Source organism: Bos indicus, chromosome 18 (assembly GCF_029378745.1).
Source record: "Bos indicus isolate NIAB-ARS_2022 breed Sahiwal x Tharparkar chromosome 18, NIAB-ARS_B.indTharparkar_mat_pri_1.0, whole genome shotgun sequence".
Taxonomy (NCBI): domain Eukaryota; kingdom Metazoa; phylum Chordata; class Mammalia; order Artiodactyla; family Bovidae; genus Bos; species Bos indicus.
This window is the reverse complement of record NC_091777.1, coordinates 34,269,793-34,295,011: the sequence shown is the minus strand read 5'-3', so window position 1 is coordinate 34,295,011 and position 25,219 is coordinate 34,269,793.

Sequence of the window (25,219 nt, the reverse complement as noted above, 5' to 3'; positions counted from 1 at the left end):
AAAAAAAAGTTGACTTATGAACAGCACAGGGGTCAGAGGTACCAATCGTCCCTATAGTCAAAAATCTGAGTATAATTTACAGTTAGCCCTCTGTATGCACAGTTCCTCTGTATCTGTGGTTCTGCATCTGTAGAATCAGTCAACCAAAGATTGTGTCAGACTGTACAAACCACCTGCCAGTGCAGGAGGCATAAGAGACGTGGGTTCATTCCCTGCGTGGGGAAGATCCCCTGGAGGAGAGCACGGCAACCCACTCCAGTATTCTTGCCTGGAGAATCCCGTGGACAGAGGAGCCTGGTGGGCTACAGTCCATAGTGTCACCAAGAGTCAGACACAACTGAAGCGACTTAGCACAATCACGCATGTCTACTATTTTAAAAAATCCACATGTAAGTGGATCCATGAAGTTCAAATCCATGTTGCTCAAGTGTCAACTGTGAAGCAAAACTGTCTATTTGCTAAAACAAGATGAGAACTTAGGCTGGCAGGCCCATGAATTCCATCTTGTCTTATAGAAAGTAGCATGGTTTATAATGAGTGTGTGTTTGTGTGTGTGTGTATTTTCTTTAATTTCATTATTGAAGTGTAATTTCTTTACCACATTGTGTTAGTTTCTGCTGTACCACAAAGTGAATCAGCTACCTGAATATATACATCCCCTCTCTCTGGAGCCCTGTGCGCCCCCCCCACCCCTCTAGGTCACCGCAGAGCACCAAGCTAAGCTCCCTGTGCTATACCCTCGCAGCAGCTTCCTACTAGCTATCTGTTTCCCACATGATAAATATATGTCAGTGTTACTCTCCCAGTTTGTCCCACCCTCTCCTTCCCGCTCTGTGTCCACATATCCATTCTCCATGTCTGTGTCTCTATTCCTGCCCTGCATACGGGCTCGTCTGTACCATTTTTATTGCCAGCGGGGCCTTACTAAGAGCCATGGTTCTCAGACTGCTGTTGTGCCCAGACCAGCACCATAAGTGTCCCCTGGGAACTTGTTAGAAAGAGATTCTTGGGCTCCACCCCAGATCCCTTGAGTCAGAAGCTCCATGGATGGGGCCTAGCAGCCTGCAGTTTAACACACTCTCCAGGTGGTTGAGATGCACACTTCAGTTTGAGAACCACTGAGGTGGAGCAATGTTGGTGTTACTTGCGGCTCCTCCCCAGCCCCGCTGCCATCTGAGCACAAAGAGTTGATCTCAATCGTGGATGCCGTGTGCCCCACAGAACACCTAGTTTCCAGCTTTCTTAAAAAGCAAGAACTATGAGAGAGCTTGGCAGCTCGTGTTTGTTGTATGCATTGGCAGTTTTTGCCTTACACAAATTATGTACATTTTCTCCTCCTTTGGCTTCGGAATTTAATGTCCTTTGTTTAACACAGATGAAAGGGAGAAGCCGCTGCTACCGTGTATGACTGAGATGGTTATTTTCCTCTAAAAGTGTTGATGTTCAAGTTCACCCTTGGGATTGCTCTATCGCTGCAGTTACAGGAATCTAATCAGATTACAGGGGAGAAAAGTTATCATTTAGATGTGCGTTGTTCTGTGCAGGGGAAAGTGCCAGAACATTCCGGGGGAATGTCAATCAGCAGCTGGACCCTGATTCTAGCAGGCAAAAGGGTGGGCTTGAAAGGCTGTGGAGGAGAATGGCTACATTGTGTCAAAGCAGTTAAAAGGGAAAGGCTCCTTTACTTTCAGCACAAGAGTGCTGCCTGTAAGGATTCTAGGTCCGCTTTTGTGAATATGAGACTCTAAGAAGTGTTGCAATTGTGAGCTGTGGGGGACGATGTCACCTTGATCCGCCAATTACTGCCGCCAGCAGTCAAAGGAGCTAAACATCTTCACATGCTTCCCAATCCGCTTTCATTTGATCACCCAAAGAGGTGCCTGGGACAATAGTCATTGGATGTGACATTGATGTGATATATATTTGCTTCAACTGAGAGGAGCAGGTGTCTTTGAAGAGCCTGAAAATGGGAGAGTATTCTGATCCCTCTCCAGCTCGCTGACACCCTCAGGAAGGGAAAATAAGTTCTGGCATTAGTCTGACTCTTGTTTGACTGAAGCTTCAAGACATTAAGCTTCAAGCTTAATGACCATCAAATCTGTGACCCCCCAAACTGATCACAGCCTCTTGAACCATCACAGCATCTGCCCGCTCTCAGGCAGACCCCAGAAACCTTGGTATTGCATCCTGTCTCCATGCCTTTTTCACTTGCAAAGGTTTCTTTGAATTTTATCTCAAGACAGTAGGCTCGAAACCCAAACACTGGATAATGGCGTTTTGCTGCCTGCTCTCCTTAATTGATGTCTGGCTGGTTCCTACCTCCCCCATCCCTCCACCAATTTAGCTCCGGAAACATCTGTCTTTTTATCCACCAATAGAGTCTCGAAAGGGTAACAAACCTGTTAGATAAAATATCAAAGTTATGAATTCTGATTTAATAAATGTGCATTCAAGAGATGATTCATGGCATGTATGATGGTTTTCAATTGCTTTCTCAAACAGTTCATGCTTCATTTCATTAAGAGCTTCAGTCAATGCCAACTGATTAATTATCGCAGCACCAGTCATCTTTTGTTTGGTAAATACATACACGGGGCCCGTCTGGGCTAGACTGTATAGAAATTTGTCTTAAATGCAAATGAAAGTGTTTTAAAAGAGGCATTTTATAAGGTGTTTTTAAAATTCCACTGAATATCGGACCTCATTAGTATCTTTGCCTAAAATATGCCTACTAGGTACCTACAAGTGCCAACTCTAGGCTAAATGCTTGGAGGTTGTGTTCAGACCTGCCCTCAGCAAGCTTACAGTCTAGTGACTGCAAACCCTTCTATGTGAATGATTTTAGGCTGAGGCATTCTGAATCCTGATTACTCAGGGTTGAGGACTTTTAAGTCCCAGCTGGGCCATAAAGTGGCTGTGTGACGTTGAATAAGATGTATCAACTCTATAAGACTTGGTTTCTCTTTTTGCAAATGACCTTGTTGCATTCTGTTGCCTTCCATCTCTTAGCAGCACTGATGTGATCTTGAGGTATTTTTGTTTGCCTCTCACCTCAATTTCAGTGAGAGAAACCATAGGATCAAAACACTGAGGCTCAGCTAAGAGAGTCACACTAGAATTCTTCACTTCAGAAAACCTATGAATCTTTTTCATGTACTTTGTTCACACTATGACCATAAAGTTGCAAAAATCAAAGGGGAGGTCTCATTTTGTAAGAGATTTAGCAACATTAATAGGTGGAAACGAGTGGCCATTTCTTTGCATTGTTCACTGAAGAAGACCTCCTTATTTCTCCTCACTTTTCTCTGGAATTCTGCGTTGGGTATATCTTCAGTTGGGTATATCTTTGTCTCTCTCCCTTGCCTTTCACTTCTTGTCTTTTCTCAGCTATGTGTAAAGCCTCCTCAGACAACCACTTGGCATTCTTGAATTTCTTTTTCTTGGGAATAGTTTTGGTCACTGCTTCCTGCATAATGTTGTGAACCTCTGTCCATAGTTCTTCAGGTACTCTGTCTACCGGATCTGATCCCTTGAATCTATTTGTCACCTCCACTATATAATCATAAGAGATGTGATTTAGGTCATACCTGAATGGCCTAGTGGTTTCCCCTACTTTCTTCAAGTTAAGCCTGAATTTTGCAATATGGAGTTTGTAATCTGAGCCAGAGTCAGCTCGAGGTCTTGTTTGTGCTGATTGTATAGAGCTTCTCCATCTTTGGCTGCAAAGAATATAATCGATCTGTTTTTGGTACTGACCATCTGACGATGTCCATGTGTAGAGTCATCTTGTCGGTTGTTGGGAAAGGTGTTTGCTATGACCATTGTTCTCTTGACAAAACTTCGTTAGCTTTTGCCCTGCTTCATTTTGTACTCCAAGGCCAAACTTGCCTGTTACTCCAGGTGTCTCTTGACTTCCTACTTTTGCATTCCAGTCCTCTATTGTGAAAAGGATATCTTTTTTTGGTGTTACTTCTAGAAGGTATTGTAGGTCTTCATAGAACCAATCAACTTCAGGTTTTTCAGCATCAGTGGTTGGGGCATAGATATGATTACTGTGACATTGAATGATTTGTCTTGGAAATGACCCAAGATCATTCTGTTGTTTCTGAGATTGCACCCAAGTACTGCATTTCAGACTCTTTTGTTGACTATGAGGGCTACTCCATTTCTTCTAAGGGTTTCTTGTCCACAGTAGTAAATATAATAGACATCTGAATTAAATTTGCCCATTTCCATCCATTTTAGTTCACTGATTCCTAAGATGTTGATGGTCAATCTTACCATCTCCTGCTTGACCACATCCAATTTACTTTGATTCATGGACCTAACCTTCCAGGTTCCTATGCAATATTGTTCTTTACAGCATTGCACTTTGACCACCAGACACATCCACAACTGAGCATCATTTCTGCTTTGGCCCAGCTGCTTCATTCTTTCTGGATAATCACCTTCAGGCATCACAGCCTTGTTGTGGTGAAGGAACTTGGTAACTCAATGAAGCTATGAGCTATGGCATACAGGGCCACCCAAGATGGATGGGTTATAGTGAAGTGTTCTGACAAAACGTGGTCCGTTTCTTCCAGGAGGAAGAAATGGCAACCCACTCCAGTATTCTTTCCTGGAGAACCCCATGGGACAGTATGAAAAGACAAAAAGATATGACACCTGAAGATGAGTCCCTAGGTCGGAAGGTGTCCTGTCGAGTGGGCTACTGGGGAAGAGTGGAAGACAGTTATTAGTAGCTGCATAAAGGATGAAGTCACTGGGCCAAAGTGGAAACGATACTCAATTGTGGATGCATCTCATGGTGAAAGTAAAGTCTGATGCTGTAAAGAGCAATATCGATATCCTGCTCCTCATCAAATCCCCACCCACTAACCTGGAAATCCATACATGACCACTGGAAAAACCATAGCCTTGACTAGATGGACCTTTTTTGGCAAAGTAATGTCTCTGCTTTTCAATATGCTATCTAGGTTGGTCATAACTTTTCTTCCAAGGAGTAAGCGTCTTTTAATTTCATGGCTGCAGTCACCATCGGTAGTGATTTTGGAGCCCCCCAAAATTAAGTCTTGACACTGCTTCCACAGTTTCCCCATCTATTTGCCATGAAGTGATGTGACCAGATGCCATGATCTTCATTTTCTGAATGTTGAGCTTTAAGCCAACTTTTTCAGTCTCCATTTTCACTTTCAACAAGAGGCTTTTTAGTTCCTCTTCACTTTCTGCCATAAGGGTGGTGTCATCTGCATATCTGAGGTTATTGATATTTCTCCCAGCAATCTTGATTCCAGCTTGTGCTTCTTCCAGCCCAGCGTTTCTCATGATGTACTCTGCATATAAGTTAAATAAGCAGAGTGACAATATATAGCCTTGACATAATCCTTTTCCTATTTGGAACCAGTCTGTTGTTCCATGTCCAGTTCTAACTGTTGCTTCCTGACCTGCATACAGGTTTCTCAAGAGGCAGGTCAGGTGATCTGGTATTCCCATCTCTTTCAGAATTTTCCACAGTTTATTGTGATCCACACAGTCAAAGGCTTTGGCATAGTCAATAAAGCAAAAATAGATGTTTTTCTGGAACTCTCTTGCTTTTTTGATGATCTGGCGGATGTTGGCAATTTGATCTCTGGTTCCTCTGCCTTTTCTAAAACCAGCTGGAACATCCGGAAGTTCATGGTTCACGTATTGCTGAAGCCTGGCTTGGAGAATTTTGAACATTACTTTACTAGCATGTGAGATGAATGCAATTGTGTGGTAGTTTGAGCATTCTTTGGCATTGCTTTTCTTTAGGATTGGAATGAAAACTGAGCTTTTCCAGTCCTGTGGCCACTGCTGAGTTTTCCAAATTTGCTGGCATATTGAGTGCAGCACTTTGTCAACAAAGGTCCGTCTAGTCAAGACTATGGTTTTTCCAGTGGTCATGTATGGATGTGAGAGTTGGACTGTGAAGAAGGCTGAGTGCCGAAGAATTGATGCTTTTGAACTGTGGTGTTGGAGAAGACTCTTGAGAGTCCCTTGGACTGCAAGGAGATCCAACCAGTCCATTCTGAAGGAGATCAGCCCTGGGGTTTCTTTGGAAGGAATGATGCTAAAGCTGAAACTCCAATACTTTGGCCATCTCATGTGAAGAGTTGACTCATTGGAAAAGACTCTGATGCTGGGAAGGATTGGGGGCAGGAGGAGAAGGGGACGACAGAGGATGAGATGGCTGGATGGCATCACTGACTCAATGGACGTGAGTCTGATTGAACTCCGGGAGTTGGTGATCACAGGGAGGCCTGGCGTGCTGCGATTCATGGGGTCACAAAGAGTTGGACATGACTGAGCGACTGAACTGAACTGAACCTGGAAATCTTTAGATACTTCCTCTTGATTTAAATACCATTATGATGGTCGTCAAATGGTGATTTTATTTTTAATTGTCATAATTTTTCTACCTTTATTAGTTGGTATTCCACTGTAAGGAAGAGCTTCCCCTTCTTTCTAATTTGTTTATTGTTTATATCAGTATGGACTCATGGATTTAGATTTTATCCAGTGGGTTGAATAAGTCCCTATTATTATTTGTTTTGATGTTCACATTGTCTTAAATGTGATCAGTAGGAGACTCGTCACGCTGGCTCTTTGTGCCCTTTTGAACATATTCCCATCAATCTTTGAGGCCTTTTTACTTTCTGGTGCAGAAAACAATCTTCCAAGTTCATCTTGTACTTTTCATGCCCAAGTTCTGGAAGCAGCTATCTTTTCTAGGGACATCTGGTTCCTTTTAGTAAAGAATGGTATTTAAAAACTGAGATCTGGGCAGTGGATGTGTTCATAGCTACTGGGCTGTCATTGCTTCTAATTTGACTCAGCCAACTGAGCTAGGAAATCTATATATGATTATATATATGCACACGCAATGTCTATCTGTCCATCCATCTACCCATCTACCTACTCTTTGGTATACACACAGATATCTATATCAGGTCTTCCCAGTCATGATACTAGTGAAATTTTTGGTGGGATAACTCTTTGCTATGGAAGCTGTCCTTTGTATTAAAGGCGGCATAGCAGCATCACTTGCCTCTCCCACCGTGTACCAGTTACAACCCGGAATATCATCAGATGTTGCCAGTTGTCCTCCAAGGGACAAAATGACTTCTGGTTGATAACAGCTGATCTGTGCACGTTTCCATAGCTGTTTCTGTATAGGTTTTATTTTTACTTGCATATTTATTTGGCTATGCCAATTCTTAATTGTATGTGAGATCCCTTTCCCTGACCAGGGAGTAAACCCAGACTGCCTGCATGGGGGGTGCAGAGTCTTAGTCACTCGACCACCAGGGAAGTCCCTGTTTCTACAGAGATTTTAAAAAGATGAATTTATGCCAATACCTTCAATTTCAGTTTAGAACCTCAGTACTTTGACTTCTCATCTTTTCCATGTCTGTAAATCCTGTCTCTGACAACTAGAAACCCAGCTCCCATTATCCTTAATATAGTTATTTCTTTGCCTATTTCTCGTGTATTTAATCAGTCTCCCTGCCATGCGACTAACTTCTCTTGGCCCCCTCTCTTGGCCTCATGGGCACAACAGGCCACCACCATCATCCCTCTTATAATTGCATTCTTCCAACTTTGTTTTCCATGATAAATTTCAAATTCCATGAAGGCAGGGAGCAAGCATGTCCCATGCATAGCTGAGTCCCCAGCACCTGGCATGGTGCTGGTGTTTAGTTAGCACTCAGTATCTGTATGATAAATGAGTACAAGTTTGTATGCAGGGCTCAGATGGTAAAGAATCTGCCTGCAAGGCAGGAGGCCTGGGTTCGTTTGACCCCTGGGTCAGGGAGATACCCTGGAGAAGGGAGTGGCTTACCCACTCCAGTGTTCTTGCCTGGAGAATTCTATGGATGGAGGAACCTGGCGGGCTACAGTCCATGGAGTCCCAAAGAGTTGGGCACAACCGAGTGACCAACACAGTTTTCAGTTTTATAACAGCAGAGAAACCTCACCTCTAAGCACTTGAGTCTCTGCTTTATGCCCATTTTCTGAGTAGGAAACACCGAGGCTGAGGTCCAAGCCTCTTGCACCATATACTTAACATGAACATCTAAGTGTCTCTTGGCCTGCATCTGTGCTGTCTCACCCATCAGACAGTAGACCCTTTCTGGCCCTACAGGTATTTGCGCTTGGTGGGGTTGAGGAGCTGCATTTCCAGCTGCTCATAAGTGTGTATCTGTGACCCTGTCTGACAACAGGGAGGCTGCTCTTTGCTTCCTCTTCCGTCCGGCCTCATCGTTAGTAAGCCCACCCCTGTGCTGCTCCTGGCTCCCCTCTCTGTAGCCGCCTACATTGTTTGTTCTTCTTGGCTGAGCCTGCCTTGAGTAGACTGCTGATGCAGAAAAAGATTGTTTCTGTGGCACCCTGAAGGGTTTTGAAATAAAGCTCCTTTCAGTTCAAAGACACCTGGCCATCTTAGTACCAATGGTGATACTTAACCAAAAAGAGGAGCAGAGATGCTGGCCTGCAGCTCCCTTCCAAGCCTTTATCTGAACCTGATGAGGCAGCTTCCCTAGTGGGCTATGCAGATTTTTCTGAATGGTTCAGGGGCACGGAGACCCTGACCTCCCATCCACCTCCCACAGCACATGGTGGGTTGCTGGATCACCATAGACCTGGCTGGCTAGCACAGTGGCAGGGGATGAAGTGCAGTATTCCAGAAAACAAGCAGCCCACAAAGGAAGCAGCCCTGACCTGAAATTCTATCAGTCTCGTCTCAAGGTTTTAGCTCCTTTTCCTGGCTCGCTGTGAGGCCCTGAGAAACACGACCTCAACTGTAAAAGAAGCTGGTGGGTCAGGAGGAACTTAAAGGACACTTAGAGGTGGGTGGGCAGTGATTCTGAGGAGTGCTTCCTGTTGGGACAGATGGCAGGGGACAGAGAAGGGTCCAGCCATTGGCAGCAGGAGGCTGGCCTTGGTTCTTGTCTGGGCTTTGCCCCAAGCCTGACCTTGGAGCAGCATCTGTCTTGCTCAGGCTGGTAGCCTGATCCCTGGGAGGGCGTCTGGTGTGGATAAGTCTGCCATCAACCTATCCTCAGTGTTTTCTTTTGCTGGATGAACTAAAACTCCTTGGGCTTCAGGTTCTGACTGATAAGATTGGGACAAGGAAGGATGGAGATGATGCCTGGCGAGCCCTGGGCTTTCATATCTGGCTCCTAGTCAGTGCTCGAGGATGCATTGCCTTGGTCGTTGCGTCATGCAGGTCTTCCCTGCAGTTCAGACGGTAAAGAATCCACTTGCAATGCAGGAAACCTGGGTTCAATCCCTGGGTTGGGACGATCCCCTGGAGAAGGAAATGGCTACCCACTCCAGTATTCCTGCCTAGAGAATCCCATGGGCAGAGGAGCCTGGGAGGTTACAGTCCATGGGGTCGCAAAGAATCAGCCATGACTGTGTGGCCAACACTTGCATTATCCAGGCCATTTGCTTCTGGGAGAGGGCTCCTCCTGCCTCCTCGGTTCTGGGTTCAGCGCTGGTTGCTGGGCAGAACTGAGAGCCACTGATGGCCTGCTCAGTGCCCTGCACATGCCATATGCCGTCACATTTCATCACCACAGTTGCCCCTAGACAGAATCCTCCCCAGCTTACACCTGAAGCAACTGGCCCCCGGGCAGGTAAAGGTTTCTGTGAGGTCCCTTGGTTAGGAAGTCATCACACCAGGTTTCAAACCCCAGGTCTGTCTGACTCCAAAGTGGATGCTTTTTCTGCCACCTCTCAGGAGGGGGGCTGTTTGATTTTCCTGCCAAAGTCCATCCACTTGCCTGACACAGGAGCCATCTTTGGGGTGACCAGGCCTGTGTGAGGGGAGAGTGGGCACCCTAGGGCCCTTAGGCTCCTTTAATCCCAGCAGAGGTTCTTTGCTACCCATGCTGGCATTCCCTGGCAGATGATATGGGTCAGGCCAATGGGTCTTGGCAGAGAAGTAACTACAGCAGCCTCACAGGCACTTTGTTTGATCCAGTGGCTAATGGGGTCATTAGCAAAGCAAACTCATTGTAGGTGTGCCTCCCCACTGATGGTTGCTGCCAGCTCCGTGGCCGTTTATCATCCTTCTGCTTCCCGCCTGGGGTGCAGGCAGTGACATCAGAGCGGTCCTGAAAAGGTAAACTCGCTTCATAACCATCCCTAACGCTTGTGGATGCCCTCTGGGGTCCTCCTGTGGTGGGACTTTACAGCTGCCTGGACCTCTGCCCGGAAATGGGCCTCAGTATCTCAGTACTCTCAGTACATGACGCGCCGGGCCCCGGGGACACACAGGAGATGGCATGTTTTGTCCCCAGGGCAGCCTGCAAGTCTCCTCCTTGAAACAGCACCAGCTAGACAGGATCAATTTCCCATTGACTTTCAGGCCCATCTCAGACACAGTGTAATTCTTGTCTGAGGGCTTATAAAGGCCATTGACTGTCTTATAAAAGATTTAAACACTTGCCTTGTGGCATGCAGGAGCTCTATCTATCACAAGGCCTTTTTGACAATTCGAGGGGGTAGCCTTGAATTGGGGGAGGGGTCTTTGGCATTCCCACAGCGAACAGACAATGTCTTCTGGACTGGGCTGTGGATGGGTCAATAGCAGGACCCTCCTAATTCTTCACCCAGGGGGTTCTTCTCCACAGGGAGTCAGGCTCCTCTTGCTGAGTCTTGCAAACAAATCACAAATCACACAAGATAGTCCTCCTGTGGGATAAGCGTGGCCTCTCTTGGAACACAGCTGGGACGCAATTGGAAGCAGAGGTCTGTTTATCTTTCACAAAGGATTTTCTAGGTAATGCCCAGAACCATAATAATGATCCTGGCCACTTGGTTAGTTCTACTCTGTAAGTCTTGTCCTCTTTTTAACTCACAGAATGACTCTGGATGATCATATCTGACTCTGGAGCTGCGATGGTCATATTCATCTTAAAGAGAAACTGACTTTCGAAGAGGTTAGGTGTGTGTTCCACCGAGAGAATCTCAGTTCTCAGGCAAAGCAGTATTTTACAACTTTCCTGTCTCCTACGCTCCAGCAGCCCATTCTGTCTCTGTCCATTCACTGTGTAGCCAGCCCCGTAGTGCTTCCAAGGGAAAGAGAGAGGAAAGGGCTGATAGGATTTCTGTCCTGGAAGAGCTTGGTTGAGTGGGCTTGTGTAGACAGGGACCTGGGTGGTTGCATTTCAGCGTGTTTTGGGCTCTCATGACTTTTTATGGTCAAGGAAAATGGGAGCAGAGGGAGCAGAGGGAATGGGATGGTGAGAGCTCTTGGAGGGGCACAGGAGAATGGGTGGTAAGTCAAGTGTGGCGTCAGAAGGCAAGCACAGCACTGAGACAGAGCACACAGCCTGCTGGGAAAACTGTGAGTGATGTATTAGACAAAAGGCTCGTGATGTGCAGGGTGCGGGCTGACAGAGGAGAGTGGTCTGGCCTCCTCACCCTCACTGATGGCATCTCCCGCTCCTCCCCCTCTTGTTCACTTTCTTCTGTCCATGCTGGCCTCAGAGCTGTTTCCCCAGCACTCCTCAGGGCCTTTGCACTGGCTCTTCCCACTGCCTGGCCTGGTCTTCGCTGGACATGCTTGAGACTCACAACCCCAACTGCTTCAAGTCTTTGCCTCAATGTCCTTTTCTCAGTCAGGGTGATTCTGACGACCTAGCTGACACTTGTCACTTCCCCGCGCTCTAGATTTCCTTCCTCCATCACTCATCTTTTTTCCAACAGCACTTACCGCCTCCTAGCATACCATGTGATCAACACACTTCTGATGATGATTACTTTTTGTTTTCTCCATCAGCTAGAATGTAAGCTCCATGGCAGCAGGAGTCATTGTTTCTGATTTATTGCAAGTGCCTAGAACTGTGCCTGGAGTGGAGGAGATACTCAATAAACATTTAAGTAGATGAATGGATGTATGACTAACCTTCAGTGGGTAGCATGTGGAAGGGTTGGGATTTGGAGTTGTAAATAATGAGGGGGGCCTGGGCTATATTGCGGACAGTGGACCTGAAGGAGGTTAAACAGAGGAGTTACATGGTTATGGTTTGTTTTAGAGAGGCCCCTCCAGAGACCTTCGGTGGTGATGAGGAGGGGCAGATGGGGATTGGGGGAGAACCAGGGAGACACATTCCAGGTGAGAGAGGAGGAGGTCCTGAGCCCTCCCAGGCGAGTGTAGGGGCTGGGGAGAGGGGGACATCTCAGGGGGACTGGACAGACATAGGTCTGTGGCTGCTTGGAAAGCAGGACTGAAGTTGATTCTTCAGCTTGAAGTTGAGTGGGTGCATGGAGAATCTGGTCATTCATTGACTCTGAGACCACGACTCGGGGAAAGCATGTCATACAAAGTGTGTGAATGTTGGGGAGGGAGGCAGGTCCATGCTGGACTGCAGGCTGTGCTGACCATGTCAGGACATTGTGCATTGACTTGGAAGTTGGGAGTCATTTACCTTGGAGCTAACCAGGTCACCAAAGGCCTCCAGTGATGTGGAATTATTAACTGGCTCAGTAGAAAGATGGTGGGGAAATCAAGGTTAGAATTAGCATTCTAGGGTGGACCAAATGCCTCTGGTGAGAACACTTTCTGACTCAGAGAGGAACTCAGTGCTTCTCAGGTCAGAACAGGGAATGTGAGGTTATTTCCCATGGGGCTACGCTCAGGGTACATGCTTCTGCTTCCTCCTTCATCCTCAGCATCCTATGCTGGGGGCGTCCCATCCCTACTCCTCTTCTTGGGCCCTTCCATCATCTCTTCTGCCTCACCTTCCTGCTCGTCACACATCTGTGTGGCTGCCTGTGGCCTCCAGGCCTTTGCAGACATCACAGCCTCTGTGCTGAGTCATAGACAGCCCAGATCCTAAAGGGCTTCTCATGCTGGACCACGTGGACCCTGGGGTCCTGTGGACAGACACCCCATGCCACAGTGGCAAGAGACCAGGTTTCAATCCAAGTTCTGCTCCTGGACATGGGATCTAAGGAAAGTCCCCTTTCCTTGAAAAATTTCAGAGTTCTCATCTGGAAAGGAGCATAATCATGACTGCCCCATCTCTCTAGGTCATAGTGCTGAGGGTTGAGGGTTGGAACTAACAATTGCGCGTGCAGTGGGAAGGAGGATGGACCCTTTGATTCGGAACTTGCAGATATCCCTATGAGATGGCATCTGGTTCTTATGGAAGTTGCCTCTCACAGCATCTCTGTTAAGTGGTGTCTTCTGTATGACAACCATCTCAAGAAACGACTGCATACAATTTGTTCCTGGAAAAGATGTTTCTATTACGCTGTAAAAGTATTCCACTTTGGGCCATATTTGATGAATTTCCTCTGAAAGTTAAAAAAAATTACTTTTCTCTCCTACTAAAAGCATTATTTTTGTTTCAAAAGAGGGAAGTGAATATGTGCCCTGACTGAGGGGAGCCCACATCCATTTAGATTCCCGGTCACCTTGCTTTAGTTAGCCCTCAAGGGCACCGCTGTAGGTCCTAAAGGGCCTTTCTTGTGCACAGGCATGGTAGCACAGGTGTGGCCCCACGAGGCAGTGGGAACGGTGTCGGAATGCTGAGTCGGGAGAGTAACAGTCCCGTTTTCCCTCCCTGGCATGGAGTAGGGGCCAGATTAGAATCTTTGGACAAATATGGAAGTCCAGAACATAGCACTGAGAGTGGGATGGAGAACTGGGAAGGATTTAAAAGCTATTAAGCAGGTAGATTCAGAGCTGATGGAACTTTAAATTAGTAGATGGGAGAAGGAAAGACTAGAAGAGGGTCAAGTGCAGCTGCAGGTTTGTTATTGACTTTCTTAGAGTAATTTCATGGCCAGTGCAGGTGAGGAAGCCGGGTGAGGAGTGTGGGCAGCTCTTTGGAGAAGCTTGTCTCTGTGAGGGGCAGGAGTCGAGGAGAGAGGGTCAAGGGGGATTTTTCTTCTCTTTTTAAGGTATGAGAAGCCTGTGCATGTGCGTATGCTGAGGGGAAGGGGTGTTTGGTAAGGGAAGCCTGGAAGCACAGATTATAGAGTGATAACTGATGGGTGAGACTCAAGAGTGACGCCTGGTGCAGAGGAGGGCAGGAGCAAGTCCCTCTTCTCCTGAGGAGGGCCTGAGAAAAAGAGATGGCGGCTTCAAAATGCACAGGCAGTGACACAGAACTTGGAGAGAGTTTATACCTAATCCCTCCATTGTCACTTGGAAGCAGGAAGCCAAGCACTCTGCTGTGGGACTGGTTCTTGAGGACAGTGGAGCTGATCTTCTTAGAGCGATGGAGGGGTCGGCCTGGGAACCAAGATGTGTTGATAGGATAATACAATGGTGTTTCCGTGACTATGGGGGAATTGATCACACTCTTGGGTCCTCAGTTTTCTTTTCTGAGCAGTGGGGTTTTGTAACGATTTGGCAGTGTTCATGAGAAAGCAGTGAGAAAATATTAAGAGCCTGGCACAGTGTCTGGCATATGGCCACCTCCAAACCGGTTGATTCCTCCTCCCCTAGATCCTGTGCATATATACTTTTAAATTTACTTATTTTTAATTGAAAGATAATTGCTTTACAATATTGTGTTGGTTTCTGCCGTACATCAACCTGAATCAGCCACAGGCATACATATGTCCCCTCCCTCTTGAACCTCCCTCTCATCTCCCACCCCTTTAGGTTGTCACAGAGCCCCAGTTTGAGTTCCCTGAGTCATACAGCAGATTCCCACTGGCTGTTTATTTTACATAGATCCTATATATTTTTTTAACAGTGGTTGGGTCATGACCTCCAACATGAGGAGGGACTCAGTGGGGCAGCCCCAGGGGCAGAGGGTTGGTTTAGGGCCTGCTTGGGTTCTTCTGGACATGTGCCAGAGGCACTGAGGAGCCTGACGGGCCCAGAGAATGGTTAATCTGATGGATTATAAGAGTGCGATGAAGAGAAAGATTAAGCCGAGAGGTGGTGTGCGCAAGGTGAGCCACTCAAGGGGCTGGGCATCATGGTAAGGTCAGACAGAAGACGGCAGGTGATTCAAATTGCTAAGAAGATGAAGGCTGGGGTCAGATATTTGATTTTAAGATTTCAGAGCCGGAAACTTTCTGAGTGATCTTAAAATCTAGGGTATGGCAGCTGATGTGGAGGTAAAAATGGTCACTAACATGCTGAACACAGGGTGAATGCTTTGGATGGGTTTTCTCATTAAATCTAACAATCCCTATTTTACAGAGGAGGAGCCAGGGCACAGAGGGAAGAAGCAGCTTGATCAAGGAGTCACATCGGGTCATGGCTGGAGGCTGGGATGTGCTGGGTGATCTGTTCTACTCTCAACTGCTACTCGTAACACCCTGATAGCAGCTGGCTGAGTCAACTCTGTGTAGGATACTGTCGCCCAGGATGATGGCTGGTTGGGGTGGAGAGGACGATGGTAAAATGGGGACTGAGTCTTAGTGTGAAGTGTGGACCATACCCAGTGACAGCTGAAGCGTCACTCTGCCCCCAAGCTCCACCACCATCCACACTGGTCAAGTCCACTCTGGGCTTCAAAAGGGTTGATAGGCTTCCCGTTGGGCATTTACTCACCCTGGTGATGGGCACTCAGCTTTCTGGTGCTGAGGCTCTGTGCCTGGTAACTGGAGGCTGCCCTGGCACAGGATATCAGGTAACAGCCATCAGTGGTGAGAAGTGGAGCAGGGGAGGGATCAGCCTTGAAATGGCCCCACTACTATTATAGTGGGGAGTGCCCCCTGCTCCCACGAGAAAAGCAGAGCTGAGCAGGGCATGCATTGACCTGGGGAAGTGAGTGGCTGCTGTGTTCTTTCTCACATTCCCTTTCAGGCCCATATGTCCCAAGAGGTGTCAGTACCCTGAACGTGTGTCTTTGGAATAATCCTTGTAGTGCAGTCTGGATCCAGGCGAGTGATACCTAGAATACTCTGGTTGTTTATCAAGTTTGTCCAATTATCTCGATTGGTTCTTTCCTTTCCCTTGTTCTAGTTGAAATCTTTTTTCCTGTTTATCCCATCATTTAAGAATGTAGCATGGTGAGGTAGAAATATCTGTATTCACTTGTTTGCCTTCGTGCGTGCTAAGTCGCTTCAGTCATGTCCGACTCTTTGTGACCCCGTGGACTCCTCTCTCCATGGAAATTTCCAGTCAAGAACAGTGGAGTGGGTTGCCATTTCCTCCTCCAGGGGATCTTCCCAACCCAGGAATTAAACCTGAGTCTCTTACAGCTTCTGCATTGGCAGGCGGGTTCTTTACCACTGAGCCATCCAGGAAACCCATTCGCTTGCTTATTTGGCAGCTGTGTTTTGGATCCTTCAACAGATACTGGAACATGGGTTTTGGAAGAAGGAGGGCTTGGCTTTAATCCTTGTTGTGCTGTCCTTGTGGGCAGTGGCCACATCACGACACATTTTGGATGTCACCGACGAGCTGCTTTTAACCTGGAAATGATAGGGGTGCTCTGTGACCATGGGGGAATTGGTTACACTCTTGGAGTCTCAGTTTCCTTTTCTAGGCAATGGGTTTTTTTTTTTTTTTTTTTTTTAGCAACTTGGCACAGTGTTCATGAGAAAGCAATGAGAAAATATTAAGATGTGTCAAATGGCCATATCCAAACCTGTGATTTCTCCTCTCCTACATCCCATACATTTTTTAACTGACAGAGCAGTGCCATTTCCCCAGAGGAACAGGTGTCCTGGCTGCATTGCATTTTCTGTGTCTGCATGGTGGGCACCGTATTGATGCTGATGACGAAGGTCACTTCGGCCATGGGTGCCCATGAGTCCAGTTAACCCAGCTGAAAGATGACATTTTTGATTGGAACAGGAAGAGAGGTGTAAAGAGCTCATTTCAGAGCCCACTGCTTTAGTTCCTAGTGGCAAAGCTCTAGCCTCCCTCCCTCATCCTCCTAGTTCTGCTGGTCTGGAACGGGCCCGGTCAAGGGATGTGGTGGGACCTGCTTGGCTGGCGTTTGCACACTAATCCTTGACGTTGGGATTGACCCAGGTGTGAAACAGTCCATGACGCCTTACAATTTAGGAAGCTGCAATTGCATTCTTCACACCAGGTACATTTTACAGATGATCCAGGCCTTTTCTCTGCGGGCAGCTTCCATTTCAGCAATTCTGGACCTGAAGTAAAGTCACGGGGTCCAAGGCAGCCACGCTCACTTGGGCTTTGCGGGAAGTCAGTGTCCTGTCTTGGCCTCACCAGGCATTTCAGCTCGGATGTTGTACCATCGGGCTGCATGTCATGCTTCTGCTTGCACATGGCGTGACATTTGTTCAAACAGGAGAGGCACTGTGGTTCTGGGGAAGTAGCAAAGAATTTGAGTGATGCTGCCTGGGGGTGACGTCTGGCTTTCGAGCTCTCTAAGTCTCTATTAGGCCAAAGCCACACGGTGCTTATGAAGTCCAACTGTATAACTGTGTGTGAAGATACCAGGAATGATTAGAAGAGCTCTGTAGAGGTTACTGTTTTATTTATGATTATCCTTCAGTTTATAGACCCACATCCACATTTGGAGGTTAGGCTACGGGAATGTCACAGATTATTTGTTAAAATATCATTAATTGCTCAGGCACCATGGAGTAAGCATGGCTTAATATTTACATGCTTGTTATTTACCTTTAAAACCAGTATTTGATTGGTCTGGTAAGGTGACCTGTGGATGAGTGGGAAATTTTGGGTATCTATTTTCAGGGATTTTTTTTTTTTTTTCTGTTCGTTTTAGTTGTGTTTAAAAAGTCATTGCATTATCCTCATCCTCAAAGACTTTAATGGAGATTAAGTGAATGAAATTCCCAGTCTTGTCAATGTTAATTACAAAAACAATGCCCGAACTATCAGATTTGATGCACTTGGAATGGTACAAAAAGCCACCGACGGGGCCTTATAGTGGAAGCTGATGATTGCCAAGGTCCCCCTTCTGCCTGTGTCTGCCTGCCTGCAGCAGCCCTCAGCCTGGACCCCTGTCCTCACTGCAGGCCCCTGCCCTCCATCTGTGGCCCCACGGGGCTTCCAGGGGCTGAGTCATGCCCCCTCTGTCTGATTCTCACCCCCGGTTTCCTCCCGCTCATGATCTGTGTTCCAGTGTTTCTGTACCTTCACTGTGCACGTTTGTTTTGGTAAGACTAGCACCCCTGAGGAGCACCACTGGGAGAGGGCTACCATCAGTGACATGGTCCATACTGTTCCTCTTACAAGAATGACCCATCTTCTGAACTTTATTCAGTGCCAGCCCACTTTCTGCAGAGATTTGTCCTAAACAGTCCAGAGGGGGACCCGCACCCCTTCAAGTGATTCACTGTGCCAACTCAGAGCCAGTTGGAAAATTTTCACAATATGAGTTGCTTTTGACATTGATGCTGCTGCTGCTAAGTCGCTTCAGTCGTGTCTGACTCTGTGCGACCCCATAGACGGCAGCCCACCGGACTCCCCCGTCCCTGGGATTCTCCAGGCAAGAACACTGGAGTGGGTTTCCATTTTCTTCTCCAATGCATGAAAGTGAAAAGTGAAAGTGAAGTCGCCCAGTCATGTCCGACTCTTCATGACCCCATGGACTGCAGCCCATTAGGCTCCTCCGTCCATGGGATTTTGCAGGCAAGAGTACTGGAGTGGGGTGCAATCACCTTCTCCGTTTGACATTGATGAGATTCTAGTAAATAACTGATGCTGAAGCTGAAGCTGCAATACTTTGAACACCTGGTATGAAGAGCTGACTCATTGGAAAAGACCCTGATGCTGGGAAAGATTGGAGGCATACGACAGAGGATGAGATGGTTGGATGGCATTACTGACTCAGTGGATGTGAAAGTGAAGTCGCTCCATCGTGTCTGACTCTTTGCAACCCCATGGACTGTAGACTGCAAGGCTCTTCCATCCATGGGATTTCCCAGGCAAGAATACAGGAATGGGTTGCCATTTCCTTCTCCAAGGGATCTTCCCGACCCAGGGATCAAACCTGGGTCTCCCAAGGGATCTAACCCAGTTCTCCCACATTGCAGGTAGACTCTTTACCTTCTGAGCCACCAATAGACATGAGTGAGCAAACTCCAGGAGATAGTGAAGGATAGGGAGGGGGTCACAAAGAGTCAGACACAACTGAGCAACAGAACAACAGCAACAAACTGTGTGCCCTCCCCCTCCCCGATTCCCATTAGGAACAATTGCCCTTCTTAGACACCTTCTTTTGGTCCCTCCACACTTACTTCATCTATCCTATAGACTGTGAACAAGCATATTTGACCCCATGTAAACATTTAGATCCTGTCATAACCTCTGCACAGAGCATACCTTCAATGAAATTCATCAAGTGCATTCATATTATGGCTTCGTGTGGATCTTCAGGGACCCAGACCATTGACTCAGGAACCTACCCAAATGATGGTAACCAGGCTGCCCGTCTCTGGTGCATATGAAGTAAGACAGGGCATGAGGGCAATGATGAGATGAGGTCTGTTTAGAACAGAGTATGAGTTTTCTATTGCTGAAACTCACTACAAGCTAAGTGACTGAATACAGCACACATTTACTCTCTTACCTCCCTGTCGGGTAGAAGTCTGGCACAGTCTCATTGGACTGAAATCAAGGGGTCAGCAGGGCCACATTCTTCTCTAGAAGCTCCAGGGGAGAATCTATTCCTTGCCTTTTACAGCTTCTAGAAATGAAAACCCACTCCAGTATTCTTGCCGGGAAAATCCCATGGACAGAGGATTTTGACGGGCTACGGTCCTTGGGGTCACAAAGAGTTGGATGTGATTGAATAACTGAGCACACGCACATAGGCTGCCTGCATCCCTGCTTCCCAGTCCCACTTTTCCATCTAACTGTGTGGCATCTCTCTGACCATTCTTCTGCCATCATCTCTTCCCCTGACTCTCCCTCTTGCCCCACTCTTCTGCTTTTAAGGGTATTGGGATTATGTTGGGCCTTTCTGGATAATCCAGGATAATATCGAATATCTCTATCTTAAGGTCAGTTTATTAGCAGTCTTCATTCTGTCTGCAGCCTTAATTCCCCTTCACTATGTAACCTAACATATTTACATATTCCAGGGATTAGGGCATTTTTGAAGGAGGCATTTTTTGCCTACCACAGATAGAGACTAGGAAATATGATACCTGAATCCACTTTGCCTTTCCCCAGAGTGAAAGCATTCAAACATGTAAAAGACATGCACATCGTGAGAAAATAGGGGTCATGGCCAGGATAGCTGCTGCTGCTGCGAAGTCGCTTCAGTCATGTCTGACTCTTCTCGACCCCATGGACTGCAGCCTACCAGGCTCCTCCATCCATGGGATTCTCCAGGCAAGAGTACTGGAGTGGGGTGCCATTGCCTGCTCTGTGGCCAGGATAGACTCCCTGGCAAATCACTCAGCCCACCAACCATCAAGCACCCACCCAAACAGCATGATTTACTGATGCCTGGTACATACTAGAGATTCTGAGGCAGCTGTCTCTAGTCATGGGGTGTGAGAGAAGAGGACATAAGGAGACAAAACACTGATGAAGGCATCAGAGAGGAGTGGGTACATCAGCAGACGCTTGAAGGAGACAGAGGTCAGATGAAGATGTTCTCTGGACAAAGTAGGGAGAATGTTTCTGGCAGAGGGCACAGGGTGGACAGAGTATAGAGGTATAGACTGGCACAGCATGTTCCAGTATTGGCCAACAGCTCTCTTTTTGCCATCATGGACCCTGTGGAGGCCTCCTGGGATCATGACTTCTAAAATGCCAGTTATGTCTAGAAGGCTGTGACCTAGGGCATTTTGGCTGGCAGTAAGCAAGGTCTTCCAAATTAGAGTACACACCTCTTCTTAAAACTGAAAATGATTATGCCTGAAATGAACCCACATTTTATTTAGGGAAAACAAAATCGTGACTTCTGGAGACACACCAAACAAAACCAGAGTCATCCAGGGAGAGGTAACCCACCTCTCTGGAGCAGTAGCCTGGTTTATGCTAAATTCTGAAGCAGTGTTCACAGAATCCATGTGGGATAGCATCCCTTGGAGATTTAACTTGTTTAAAAGTAAGCAAATAAAATTCAGGGGTAAAAAGGAATCAGACAGTTGTTTGATGTAATTTTGGAGGGCAGTTGATAGTAGAGAATGATAAGAGGTAGGTGGAGTTAAAGGCTGTATCCTGTGTCCTCAAAACCCGTGTATCGAAGTCCTGACTCCTGGGACCTCACAATGTGACTGTGTTGGAGATATGGTCTTTAAAGAGATAGTGAAGATAAGATGAGGTCATTAGGGCAGATCCTAATTCAATGTGATGATCGTCCTTATAAAGGAAATTAGGACACAGACTCGTGGAAGACCGTGTGAAGACACAGGGAGAAGTTGATGCTCTATAAACCAAAGAGACAGGTCAGCCCTTCTCACAGTTTGATCTCAGTCTTCTAGCCATCTTGAATCGTAAAAAAAAAACAAAAAACAAAAATCTGTTGTTTAAGACACCCAGTCTGCAGTGCTCTGTTATGGCAGCCCTAGAAAACGAATAGAGTAGATCATAAAAGTCATAAAAATTACTGAATGCCCTGTGACCTGGATGATGCCATGATGCACCACTCAGATCTCCTTTCCAGTCTGATGGCCTTCTTCCTCCAAGTGCTGGAAATATAGCTGGCAGATAGCCTTCAGCTATCAGCCTCTTTCAGGAAAATGGCTTGTCCAATTGCCTTGTCTCCAAGGTCACGCCTCCTTTTTCAGGGTGTTCTGTGTCCAAGACTTGTTGACATGTGCATATTAAGGCTTGGTCCCTTTGACCAAATTGGTTCAACTCCAAAAGGTCACCTGGCTTCAGAGCTCCCCTTAGAGTTGACCAAGGCCTCTGTTGGGACTGCATCCTGGCTTCTCAGCTTCCTTTCAATTCTTCTTTCTTCCCACATTGCCCTTCCACATGAATTGATCCCAAGGCTGCTCCCCAACACACTGCAGTATGCTGACTATTGTCTCAGGAGTCTTCGTCTTGAAGAATGCAATCCGTGACATGGTAGACTTTATCCTCTTGGCATTAGGGAGTTATTGAAGCATTGTATTCTGATGTGATATTCTGATGTGGTATGATTTATACTGTGGCTGGTTTGAAGGCTAAATTAAGACAATGGGACAGAAGCTGGTAGACCAGTTGGACAGGGCAGAGAGTAGGTAAAAGAGAAGGTGATGGAGGCCTGGTAGTAAATGATTGTTCTTCACCTACAGCTTTCCCTGGAGCCTCTACCTGTTATAGGAAGCTCAAAGTCATTCCAGTGTATGAAGTGCATTGTCCTGGCTTGATTGGCGTTTACACTTTGCTCACAGTATTCAAGGGAGCTCAAGTCTGGTCTCACATTCCAAGATGTGAGAGCCAAATAATAGCTCAGATGAATGCATCATGGGTGAATAATGAGAGCTTAATGCTCTGGTACAGCCTCAGGGATTTAGAGATGAATCAGAGGATAAAATATACACTTTCTCCTTACCCCCTACAAATGCAAGTGTCTCAGGAGCTTAATCTGACATATGCAAGATCTCACACACTGGCCCTAACTACTTGTGGCTCCTCCCTCACATCTCACCATGCTGAACCCTGAACACATAATTAATGCAGTTCCCTCTGATTGGACTACATTCCCTCTTGCTCTGTGACCTTCATTTACCTTATTCATCACCCAAGTCTCTTTTCTGCATTTTTTGCTTCCAAGAAACCTTTACTGGTGGCTCCCTCAGGCAGGCTGGTTTAGGTATATTTTTCCTGTATTTTTAGAGTCCCTCTCTCTCTCTTTCTTTCTTTTTTTTTTTTTTTTTTGACATTGGACTGTAACTTCAGGACAGTAGAAACTATGTCTTCTTAGGGATTTGGAGCACAAGAAGCACTGCAATTTTTTCCCATTTGAATTTCAACCATTAAAGGATATATACACAGAGAACTGATTACTGAGTGGGGATCCCTTTCATCTAGTTTCATAAGTTTTTAAACACCTGATAACCATCAAACCTAGAGATTCTAGTAAACTGTGGAGGAGCTTGTGGCTTAGACCGAGGGCCAAGTGGTATCTCCTACTTGTTACCTTATATGTATTTAAACTTCAGAATCTGCAGAGTTGAGCAAAGCACAAGAAAAGAAGCATGACCTGTAGACTCCAGGTTCCTAACCTTGTGGAATAGGAACACAGGCCTGCCTGCATCCAGCATAGAAGTCAAGTAGGGGATCAGAGAAGAAGGAGAGAGGGGCAGTGGTGGGTTTGTGCCCTGAGAGGGATCCTGCCCTGCTGGTTTTATCATAGAGGGGACAGGAGGAGGAGAATGTGTGGTACCAGAGCCTGGAGGGCAAAGGGCAAGGAAAGGAGGGGCATGTCTTTGGGACAGAATCCCTGCTCACTAGGAAGATGTAGCTCATTGAATCTAAATAGGCCAACTGAGCTAGACATTCCTCCTTCCACAAGAAGTGGGGAGTAAGAAGTCAGAGAGAAGACCAGAGTTCCCTCTAAGGCATTTCCCTACTTGGGAAAAGTGGATGGAAATGTGGCCTTTATGAGATGAAGTGGAAGCATGGAGGAAGGAGCACACATGACTTTCCACCCAGGCCTTTTGATCTCCTTGTCCCCAGAACCCAGGATGAGACTGACCCAAAGTGGATATCAGCCCGTGCTTATTGATGGAGTAGGAGGATGGATCACTCAGTGGATAAGGAGTGTTGGTTGCTCTGAGTTAGCGACCTGACTTTGAAGGGTGTTCTGGTTTCCTCTTTTGGGGCAGATAGACTAAACTCTACTATATTGAGGTAGATGCTGCAGTATGCTTCTGGGGTCCCCCTTCAATGAGGACTTACTGTCCCAGCTGCCAGAGGACTGTTGGCAGACACCCTTGATACCTGTCAGTCCCTTTAAGAACTGCAGAAAACCACCCCAAGAAGGATCGCAGATCATGCCCTTCCTTGGGGTGCGCAATCTGGTATTGAAGAGCTGCCATGGGAGTATCAAGTATTTGAGCTTAACTTGGAACAATGCTGAAGGGTCAGTTCTAACTCCTTAGCTTCCCGTGGGGTTGGCAAAATCTGCCACTGGCCTTGCAGCACAACAGAATGTCTCTCTCTGCTACTGACTTCTGTTCCCTTCCTTTCCCGTGTTTCAATCTGAAGGGCATTCTTCATAAACATCCAGCATGCTCAGCATCTTAGCGTCTCCTTCCTGGGCAACCTGACCTGAGACACTCTCCTATGTATAGTGTGTTCTGATCGGGTTTGGGAAGAACCAGGAGTGAGTTAGCTTAAGTGAGAAGGGGCAGGTCTGGGAGTGATGGGAAAGGGGGCCCAGCCTTGTGCAAAATTGGATCTAGAGTAAAAGTCCCCCAACAGAATTTGTTCAAGGTCTGATTGGTGTAACTAGTGACATCTTATTGCAGTGATGCTCAAAAGTGATGCTATGTGTAATGTGGACTAGGATGATGGTGGTGACTCAGAAGCAGATTGCTGGTGTTATCTGGATAAAGTGACTTGTTGGACCCTGGGCCCAATTACAGGAAACCCTTTATCTCAGACAGTCAGGTAGTCCATCGGTCAACAGATAGTTCTAGAACTCTTCTTTGATGAAGTGTGCAAAGTTGGACAACAAATTCTTAAAATTACAAATATAATATAGTTGTCATAGCCATTAGGGTGACCTAGAATGTGCAAGGTGATGGGACCCCACTCCAGTACTCTTGCCTGGAAAATCCAATGGACAGAGGAGCCTGGTGGGCTGCAGTCCATGGGATCGTGAAGAGTTGGACACGACTGAGCGACTTCACTTTCACTTTTCACTTTCATGCATTGGAGAAGGAAATGGCAACCCACTCCAGTGTTCTTGCCTGGAGAATCCCAGGGATGGGGGAGCCTAGTGGGCTGCTGTCTAAGGGGTTGCACAGAGTCGGACACGACTGAAGCGACTTAGCAGCAGCAGCAGCAGAATGTGCAAATATGGGTATGAGTCAGATCCTTTCTGGAGAAGAATGAGGCAAATTGGAGAGAATATTTTGAACTTTAGTTGTTAAAACCGTATTCCTCAGATTGGTCATAGAGACTGAAAAAAAAATTTCCTTTTGTCCTGCCTGCATCCCAGACAGCCTCTAGGGAGTTACATTCCCCATATGTTAATTTCTTATGAATAAGTAATTCTTTAAGTACCTCCTTTGTGGTCAGTTCTGTGCTGAACACTGGAAAAAACAAAACCCAGAAAACTGTGGGCCTACCCTTGTATAGCTCTCAGATTCTTGTAGG